This window comes from Triticum urartu, chromosome 2A (genome assembly GCF_056163025.1).
Source record: "Triticum urartu cultivar PI428250 chromosome 2A, HENAU_Tu73, whole genome shotgun sequence".
Lineage (NCBI taxonomy): Eukaryota > Viridiplantae > Streptophyta > Magnoliopsida > Poales > Poaceae > Triticum > Triticum urartu.
In genome coordinates, this window is record NC_141874.1 from 560,429,420 (window position 1) to 560,440,477 (window position 11,058).

Sequence of the window (11,058 nt, forward strand, 5' to 3'; positions counted from 1 at the left end):
CAGCGAGCACGTTTTCTTCACAGACTACAACCCCTATGACTCTGCTCGCATTAGGAAAAGGCGTTTCTGGACTGCCAGCCAGGCTATTTTCAATTCCTCAGTGCTGTTCAACAAAGACAAAATCTTCTACCATGAGCACATTCCTCACGTGGATATGGAATCTTTGTCGTGCTTCAAGCCAGTCCTCAGTGTTCTTCACGATGCTGGACTATTAAATTTCTGCACTGACATCTGTGATTGGAATGAAGAACTCATTCTTCAATTTTATGCGACGCTGCACATCACAGGAGATTCTGAAGATGTGAATTCATGGGTGCTGGACTGGATGTCTGTAAACACTCACTACACGGCACCAGCTACTGAATTGCTTCGTGCTTTACCACTCAGTCCTCCCCTTGAAGCTGCTCGTTGCATCTACAGTGAACCTGAGCTTACAAATCACTACATGCAAGTTCTGATGAAGCCTTTGAAGCTAGGTCAGGCCCCATGAACCAAATTCCTCGTGAAGGAATTACTATATGTGCCTCGGACTGTCTATCGCATTCTGACGAGGACAATGAGTCCCATCAAAGGCCACGACTCATCTGATGAGGAAATAGTTGGCATCATGAAGAATCTGTTATTCAACATCATACATAGCATTCCTATCAACTATCATGATTTCTTCATGAGGACTCTGGCAAATGCTGCACTTTCTACATTTGAGCTGAAACCTTATGCACCTTGGATTATGAGATTCCTCAGGACAAGGTCTTCACTCAACTACAAGGCTGATTTTCAGAATCACCTTAGCTATCTGCCCCCGATTGAAGTCCTCAAGCAGGCTTTTACTTCAACTAATGAAAAGGGCAAGGCCCCTGCTGTCATTGATGAAGGCATTCGTCCATTGGATGGTCAGTTTCGCAAAGCTGCATCTTATTCCACCAATGATGACTCTGCCACACATGACTCTGCTGCCAATGCACCCAAGTCTACTCCTCAAACCACTGCTCCTTGTGTGATGACTAACCATGAGCTTCTGCTTAGTCTTCACCAGAAGGTGGATCGAAACCATAAATGGGTTAAGCGTCAGTTTGGTTCATTTCTTCACAACATGACTGCTACACACAATGCAGTGAAGAAAAACCATTACTACCTCCATGAAGTCTTCGGTCGCACCTGGGCCATTCTATCCCATCTGTATGGTGAAGAAGATCTCAAGAAAATGGGTCTCAAGGAAGATTTTGACTGGTCTGCACCTCCACCGAAGAAATACAAGAAGGTCAAGGTTCCTCCTTTTGGTGTCCAGCTCCTATTCTTCATCACGCGACACCGACGAGCATGAAGACTTGGAAGACACTGCAGCAGGCCCTTCCACAACAAACAACCCCAACAACGCTGGCGCTCCTTCATCAACTTGATATTCTTCAGGGGCGTTAGTCCTCATTTTCGATCCTTTTGGTCATTCAATGACAAAGGGGGAGAATTTTGAGTTAGTCTTCAAGCGGGTCTGTCTATATGGGCATTTCTTTGCTAAGTTACAACTCTCGTTCTTTTGAAACTTTATTGGATCGAGTTGTAAACTTAAACCCGATGGTGCTCTCATACGTTTGATGTGTTTTTCTACATGCTTATTCCTCATATATGTTAATGCACACATGCTGAATTACATCAGTCACCATATTGTTGGGGAACGTAGTAGAATCTTAAAATTTTCTACGCATCACCAAGATCAATCTATGGAGTCATCTAGCAACGAGGGAGAGAGGAGTGCATCTACATACCCTTGTAGATCGCGCGCGGAAGCGTTCAAGAGAACGGGGTTGATGGAGTCGTACTCGACGTGATCCAAATCACCGATGACCTAGTGCCGAACGGACGGCACCTCCGCGTTCAACACACGTACGGTTAGGAAGACGTCTCCTCCTTCTTCATCCAGCAAGGAGGAAGGAGAGGTTGATGAAGATCCAGCAGCATGACGGCGTGGTGGTGGATGCAGCAGGATCCCGGCAGGGCTTCGCCAAGCGCAAGCGGGGAGGAGACGTGTAACGGAGGGAGTGGGAGGCGCCAAGAGCAAAGGTGTGGCTGCCCTCCCTCCCCCCTCTTTATATAGGGGCCTTGGGGGCGGCCCTAGGGAGATGGATCTCCAAGGGGTCGGTGGCCAAGGGGTGGCTTCCCCCCCAAGCCAAGTGGGGGCGCCCCCACCCCTAGGGTTTCTCAACCCTAGGCGCAGGGGAGGCCCAAGGGGGGCGCACCAGCCCACTAGGGGCTGGTTCCCCTCCCAATTCAGCCCATGGGGCCCTCCGGGATAGGTGGCCCCACACGGTGGACCCCCGGGACCCTTCCGGTGGTCCCGGTACAATACCGGTGACCCCGAAACCTTCCCGATGGCCGAAACTAGACTTCCTATATATAAATCTTTACCTCTGGACCATTCCGGAACTCCTCGTGACGTCCGAAATCTCATCCGGGACTCCGAACAACTTTCGGGTTACTGCATACTAATATCTCTACAACCCTAGCGTCACCGAACCTTAAGTGTGTAGACCCTACGGGTTCGGGAGACATGCAGACATGACCGAGACGCCTCTCCGGTCAATAACCAACAGCGGGATCTGGATACCCATGTTGGCTCCCACATGCTCCACGATGATCTCATCGGATGAACCACGATGTCGAGGATTCAATCAATCTATATACAATTCCCTTTGTCAATCGGTACGTTACTTGCCCGAGACTTGATCGTCGATATCCCAATACCTCGTTCAATCTCGTTACTGGCAAGTCACTTTACTCGTGCCGTAATGCATGATCCCGTGATCAACCACTTGGTCACATTGAGCTCATTGTGATGATGCATTACCGAGTGGGCCCAGAGATACCTCTCCGTCATATGGAGTGACAAATCCCAGTCTCGATTCGTGCCAACCCAACAGACACTTTCGGAGATACCTGTAGTGTACCTTTATAGTCACCTAGTTATGTTGTGACGTTTGGCACACCCAAGGCACTCCTACGGTATCCGGGAGTTGCACAATCTCATGGTCTAAGGAAATGATACTTGACATTCGGAAAAGCTACAGCAAACGAACTACACGATCTTTGAGCTATCCTTAGGATTGGGTCTTGTCCATCACATCATTCTCCTAATGATGTGATCCCGTTATCAATGACATCCAATGTCCATAGTCAGGAAACCATGACTATCTTTTGATCAACGAGCTAGTCAACTAGAGGCTCACTAGGGACGTGTTGTGGTCTATGTATTCACACATGTATTACGATTTCCGGATAACACAATTATAGCATGAATAATAGACAATTATCATGAACAAAGAAATATAATAATAACCATTTTATTATTGCCTCTAGGGCATATTTCCAATAGTCTCCCACTTGCACTAGAGTCAATATTCTAGTTACATTGTGATGAATCGAACACCCATGCAGTTCTGGTGTTGATCATGTTTTGCTCTAGGGAGAGGTTTAGTCAACGGGTCTGCCACATTCAGGTCCGTATGTACTTTACAAATCTCTATGTCTCCATTTTGAACACTTTCACGAATGGAGTTGAAGCGACGCTTGATATGCCTGGTCTTCCTGTGAAACCTGGGCTCCTTGGCAAGAGCAATAGCTCTAGTGTTGTCATAGAATAGAGTCATCGGGCCCGACGCATTGGGTATGACTCCTAGGTCGGTAATGAACTCCTTCACCCAGACTGCTTCTTGTGCTGCCTCCGAGGCTGCCATGTACTCCGCTTCACATGTAGTCCCGCCACAACGCTCTGCTTGCAACTGCACCAGCTTACTGCCCCACCATTCAAAATATACACGTATCCGGTTTGTGACTTAGAGTCATCCAGATCTGTGTCGAAACTAGCATCGACGAGCTCTTCATCACCTCCATAAACGAGAAACATATCCTTAGTCCTTTTCAGGTACTTCAGGATATTCTTGACCGCTGCCCAGTGTTCCATGTCGGGATTACTTTGGTACCTTCCTACCAAACTTACGGCAAGGTTTACATCAGGTCTGGTACACAGCATAGCATACATGATAGACCCTATGGCCGAGGCATAGGGGACGACACTCATCTTTTCTCTATCTTCTGCCGTGGTCGGGCATTCAGCCGTGCTCAATCTCGTACCTTGCAATACAGGCAAGAACCCCTTCTTTGACTGATCCATTTTGAACTTCTTCAATATCTTGTCAAGGTACGTACTCTGTGAAAGACCAATGAGGCGTCTCGATCTATCTCTATAGATCTTTATGCCTAATATATAAGCAGCTTCTCCAAGGTCCTTCATTGAAAAACACTTGTTCAAGTAGGCCTTTATGCTTTCCAAGAATTCTATATCATTTCCCATCAATGGTATGTCATCCACATACAATATGAGAAATGCTACAGAGCTCCCACTCACTTTCTTGTAAATGCAGGCTTCTCCATAAGTCTGCGTAAACCCAAACGCTTTGATCATCTCATCAAAACGAATGTTCCAACTCCGAGATGCTTGGACCAGCCCATAAATCGAGCGTTGGAGCTTGCACACCTTGTCAGCATTCTTAGGGTCGACAAAACCTTCCGGCTGCATCATATACAATTCTTCCTTAAGGAAACCATTAAGGAATGCCGTTTTGACATCCATTTGCCATATCTCATAATCATAGAATGCGGCAATTGCTAACATGATTCGGACGGACTTCAGCTTCGCTACGGGTGAGAAAGTCTCATCGTAGTCAACCCCTTGAACTTGTCGATAACCCTTAGCGACAAGCCGAGCTTTATAGATGGTTACATTACCATCCGAGTATGTCTTCTTCTTAAAGATCCATTTATTTTCTATGGCTCGCCGATCATCGGGCAAGTCAGTCAAAGTCCATACTTCATTTTCATACATGGATCCTATCTCGGATTTCATGGCTTCCAGCCATTTGTCGGAATCCGGGCCCGCCATCGCTTCTTCATAGTTCGAAGGTTCACCGTTGTCTAACAACATGATTTCCAAGACAGGGTTGCCGTACCACTCTGGTGCGGAACGTGTCCTCGTGGACCTACAAAGTTCAGTAGCAACTTGATCTGAAGTTTCATGATCATCATCATCAACTTCCTCTCTAGTCGGTGCAGGCACCTCAGGAATATTTTCTTGAGCTGCGCCACTTACCAGTTCAAGAGGTAATACTTCATCAAGTTCTACTTTCCTCCCACTTATTTCTTTCGAGAGAAACTCTTTCTCTAGAAAGGACCCATTCTTGGCAACAAAGATCTTGCCTTCGGATCTGAGGTAGAAGGTATACCCAATAGTTTCTTTAGGGTATCCTATGAAGACGCATTTTTCCGATTTGGGTTCGAGCTTTTCAGGTTGAAGTTTCATGACATAAGCATCGCATCCCCAAACTTTTAGAAATGACAGCTTAGGTTTCTTCCCAAACCATAATTCATACGGTGTCGTCTCAACGGATTTCGACGGAGCCCTATTTAAAGTGAATGCGGTAGTCTCTAAAGCATAGCCCCAAAATGACAGCGGTAAATCGGTAAGAGACATCATAGATCGCACCATATCTAATAGAGTGGGACACACCATTACGCTGAGGTGTTCCAGGCGGCGTGAGTTGTGAAACTATTCCACATTTTCTTAAGTGTGTGCCAAATTCGTGACTCAAGTATTCTCCCCCACGATCTGATCGCAAGAACTTGATTTTCCTGTCACGTTGATTCTCAACCTCACTCTGAAATTCCTTGAACTTTTCAAAGGTCTCAGACTTGTGTTTCATTAAGTAGACATACCCATATCTACTCAAGTCATCAGTGAGGGTGAGAACATAACGATAGCCACCGCGATCCTCAACACTCATTGGACCGCACACATCAGTATGTATGATTTCCAATAAGTTGGTTGCTCGCTCCATTGTTCCTGAGAATGGAGTCTTGGTCATTTTACCCATGAGGCATGGTTCGCACATGTCAAATGATTCGTAATCAAGAGACTCTAAAAGTCCATCTGCATGGAGCTTCTTCATGCGTTTGACACCTATGTGACCAAGGCGGCAGTGCCACAAGTATGTGGGACTATCATTATCAACCTTACATCTTTTGGTATTCACACTATGAATATGTGTAACATTACGCTCGCGATTCATTAGGAATAAACCATTCACCATCGGAGCATGACCATAAAACATATCTCTCATATAAATAGAACAACCATTATTCTCGGATTTAAATGAGAAGCCATCTCGAATTAAACGAGATCCTGATACAATGTTCATGCTCAAAGCTGGCACTAAATAACAATTATTGAGGTTTAAAACTAATCCCACAGGTAAATGTAGAGGCAGCGTGCCGACGGCGATCACATCGACCTTGGAACCATTCCTGACGCGCATCGTCACCTCGTCCTTTGCCAGTCTCCGTTTATTCCGCAGCTCCTGCTTTGAGTTACAAATGTGAGCAACCGCACCGGTATCAAATACCCAGGAGCTACTATGAGTACTGGTAAGGTACACATCAATTACATGTATATGAAATATACCTTTCGTGATGCCGGCCTTCTTGTCCACTAAGTATTTGGGGCAGTTCCGCTTCCAGTGACCACTTCCCTTGCAATAAAAGCACTCAGTCTCGGGCTTGGGTCCATTCTTTGGCTTCTTCCCGGCAGCTTGCTTACCGGGCGCGGCAACTCCCTTGCCGTCCTTCTTGAAGTTCTTCTTACCCTTGCCTTTCTTGAACTTAGTGGTTTTATTCACCATCAACACTTGATGTTCCTTTTTGACTTCTACCTCTGCTGATTTCAGCATTGCAAATACTTCAGGAATGGTCTTTTCCATCCCCTGCATATTGAAGTTCATCACAAAGCTCTTGTAGCTCGGTGGAAGCGACTGAAGGATTCTGTCAATGACCGCGTCATCCGAGAGATTAACTCCCAGCTGAGTCAAGCGGTTATGTAACCCAGACATAGTGAGTATGTGCTCACTGACAGAACTATTTTCCTCCATCTTATAGCTGAAGAACTTGTCGAAGACTTCATATCTCTCGACCCGGGCATGAGCTTGAAAAACCATTTTCAGCTCTTCGAACATCTCATATGCTCCGTGTCTCTCAAAACGCTTTTGGAGCCCCGGCTCTAAGCTGTAAAGCATGCCGCACTGAACGAGGGAGTAATCATCGGCACGTGTCTGCCAAGCGTTCATAACGTCTTGGTTCTCTGGGACAGGTGCGTTACCTAGCGGTGCTTCTAGGACATAATCTTTCTTGTCAGCTATGAGGATGATCCTCAGGTTCCGGACCCAGTTCGTATAGTTGCTGCCATCATCTTTCAGCTTGGTTTTCTCTAGGAACGCGTTGAAGTTGAGGACAATGTGGGCCATTTGTTCTACAAGACATATTGTAAAGATTTTAGACTAAGTTCATGATAATTAAGTTCATCTAATCAAATTACTCAATGAACTCCCACTCAGATAGACATCCCTCTAGTCATCTAAGTGAAACATGATCCGAGTTAACTAGGCCGTGTCCGATCATCACGTGAGACGGACTAGCCAACATCGGTGAACATCTTCATGTTGATCGTATCTTCTATACGACTCATGCTCGACCTTTCGGTCTTCTGTGTTCCAAGGCCATGTCTATACATGCTAGGCTCGTCAAGTCAACCTAAGTGTATTGCATGTGTAAATCTGGCTTACACCCGTTGTATTCGAACGTTAGAATCTATCACACCCGATCATCACGTGGTGCTTTGAAACAACGAACCTTCGCAATGGTGCACAGTTAGGCGGAATACTTTCTTGAAATTATTACGAGGGATCATCTTATTTAAGCTACCGTCGTTCTAAGCAAATAAGATGTAAAACATGATAAACATCACATGCAATCAAATAGTGACATGATATGGCCAATATCATTTGCTCCTTTTGATCTCCATCTTCGGGGCTCCATGATCATCGTTGTCACCGGCATGACACCATGATCTCCATCATCGTGTCTTCTTGAAGTTGTCTCAACATCTATTACTTCTACTACTATGGCTAACGCTTTAGCAATAAAGTAAAGTAATTACACGACGTTTATGTTGACACGCAGGTCATAAATAAATAAAGACAACTCCTATGGCTCCTGCCGGTTGTCATACTCATCGACATGCAAGTCGTGATTCCAATTACAAGAACATGATCATCTCATAAATCACATATATCATTCATCACATCCTTTGGCCATATCACATCACAAAACACTTGCTGCAAAAACAAGTTAGACGTCCTCTAATTGTTGTTGCAAGTTTTTACGTGCCTGCTATAGGATTCTATCTAGAACGTTTCTTACCTACGCCAAAACCACAACGTGAATTGCCAATTTCTATTTACCCTTCATAAGGACCCTGTTCAGCGAATCCGATCCGACTAAAGTGGGAGAGACAGACACCCGCCAGCCACCTTATGCAACTAGTGCATGTCAGTCGGTGGAACCAGTCTCATGTAAGCGTACGTGTAAGGTCGGTCCGGGCCGCTTCATCCCACAATGCCGCCGAATCAAGATAATACTAGTAACGGCATGATAATTGACAATATCGACACCCACAACTACTTTGTGTTCTACTCGTGCATAGTAACTACGCATAGACCTAGCTCATGATGCCACTGTTGGGGAACGTAGTAGAATTCTAAAATTTTCTACGCATCACCAAGATCAATCTATGGAGTCATCTAGCAACGAGGGAGAGAGGAGTGCATCTACATACCCTTGTAGATTGCGCGCGGAAGCGTTCAAGAGAACGGGGTTGATGGAGTCGTACTCGACGTGATCCAAATCACCGATGACCTAGTGCCGAACGGACGGCACCTCCACATTCAACACACGTACGGTTAGGAACACGTCTCCTCCTTCTTGATCCAGCAAGGAGGAAGGAGAGGTTGATGAAGATCCAGCAGCACGACGGCGTCGTGGTGGATGCAGCAGGATCTCGGCAGGGCTTCGCCAAGCGCAAGCGGGGAGGAGAGGTGTAACGGAGGGAGAGAGAGGCGCCAAGAGCAAAGGTGCGGCTGCCCTCCCTCCCCCCTCTTTATATAGGGGCCTTGGGGGTGCCGGCCCTAGGGAGATGGATCTCCAAGGGGGCAGCGGCCAAGGCGTGGCTTCCCCTCCCCCCAAGCCAAGTGGGGGCGCCCCCACCCCTAGGGTTTCTCAACCCTAGGCGCAGGGGAGGCCCAAGGGGGGGCGCACCAGCCCACTAGGGGCTGGTTCCCCTCCCAATTCAGCCCATGGGGCCCTCCGGGATAGGTGGCCCCACCCGGTGGACCCCCGGGACCCTTCCGGTGGTCCCGGTACAATACCGGTGACCCCGAAACCTTCCCGATGGCCGAAACTGGACTTCCTATATATAAATCTTTACCTCCGGACCATTCCAGAACTCCTCGTGACGTCTGGGATCTCATCCGGGACTCCGAACAACTTTCGGGTTACTGCATACTGATATCTCTACAACCCTAGCGTCACTGAACCTTAAGTGTGTAGACCCTACGGGTTCGGGAGACATGCAGACATGACCGAGACACCTCTCCAATCAATAACCAACAACGGGATCTGGATACCCATGTTGGCTCCCACATGCTCCACGATGATCTCATCGGATGAACCACGATGTCGAGGATTCAATCAATCCGTATACAATTCCCTTTGTCAATCGGTACGTTACTTGCCCGAGACTCGATCGTCGGTATCCAAATACCTCGTTCAATCTCGTTACCGGCAAGTCACTTTACTCGTGCCGTAATGCTTGATCCCGTGATCAACCACTTGGTCACATTGAGCTCATTATGATGATGCATTACCGAGTGGGCCCAGAGATACCTCTCCGTCATACGGAGTGACAAATCCCAGTCTCGATTCGTGCCAACCCAACAGACACTTTTGGAGATACCTGTAGTGTACCTTTATAGTCACCCAGTTACGTTGTGACGTTTGGCACACCCAAGGCACTCCTACGGTATCCGGGAGTTGCACAATCTCATGGTCTAAGGAAATGATACTTGACATTCGGAAAATCTACAGAAAACGAACTACACAATCTTTGAGCTATGCTTAGGATTGGGTCTTGTCCATCACATCATTATCCTAATGATGTGATCCCGTTATCAATGACATCCAATGTCCATAGTTAGGAAACCATGACTATCTTTTGATCAACGAGCTAGTCAACTAGAGGCTCACTAGGGACGTGTTGTGGTCTATGTATTCACACATGTATTACGATTTCCGGATAACACAATTATAGCATGAATAATAGACAATTATCATGAACAAAGAAATATAATAATAACCATTTTATTATTGCCTCTAGGGCATATTTCCAACCCATATTTCATCATGCATTTCAAATTCCTCATTATGATATGTCAAATGCATGTATGAATTAGAAGATATAGGGGGAGATCTCCATGATTCTACTCTTCAAGTGTGCAATGCTTCAAAAGAAAATTCCTCATCATGCACATCTTCAGGGGGAGTTCTTCGATATCTCGCAATCAAATTCCTCAATGTCAGTATTTACACTTCATATGTTTATCCCCGTTGAAAACTTAACCTATATTGTCATCAATCACCAAAAAGGGGGAGATTGTAAGTGCATCTAGTGCCCCTTAGTGATTTTGGTGTATTGAAGACTTATAGGTTAAGGAACTAATGTGTTTTTGAGTTTACACAGGTCTATAAGTCTAAGAGGCATTTGATATTTACAGAGAAAGTCGACCCCTAAAAATGAAGCTCTTCGACTGAAGACTTTGGATTTCTGAAGACTTTGAAAGTGAAGAAATTGGTGCAATCCTGAAGACTTGGTATTCATCCGAGGAACATGAAGCGTGAAGACTTTTGTTTTCGTAGTTTCATTTTCTCTTTATTGAGTCATAGGAAACACCGTATTGTTAAAAGGGGTCGAGGAAATACTAAGGAAAAAATTTTATGTGATGCTCAACTCAAAATCCTACACCTACCAATCCCTTCGAGTGAAGCCATTGGAAGTCTCATACAGTTCAGTCATATTCTTCAGTGACAGAGACGAAGTTCTTCTAGTCTCTGAGGAATTTGTTCTGA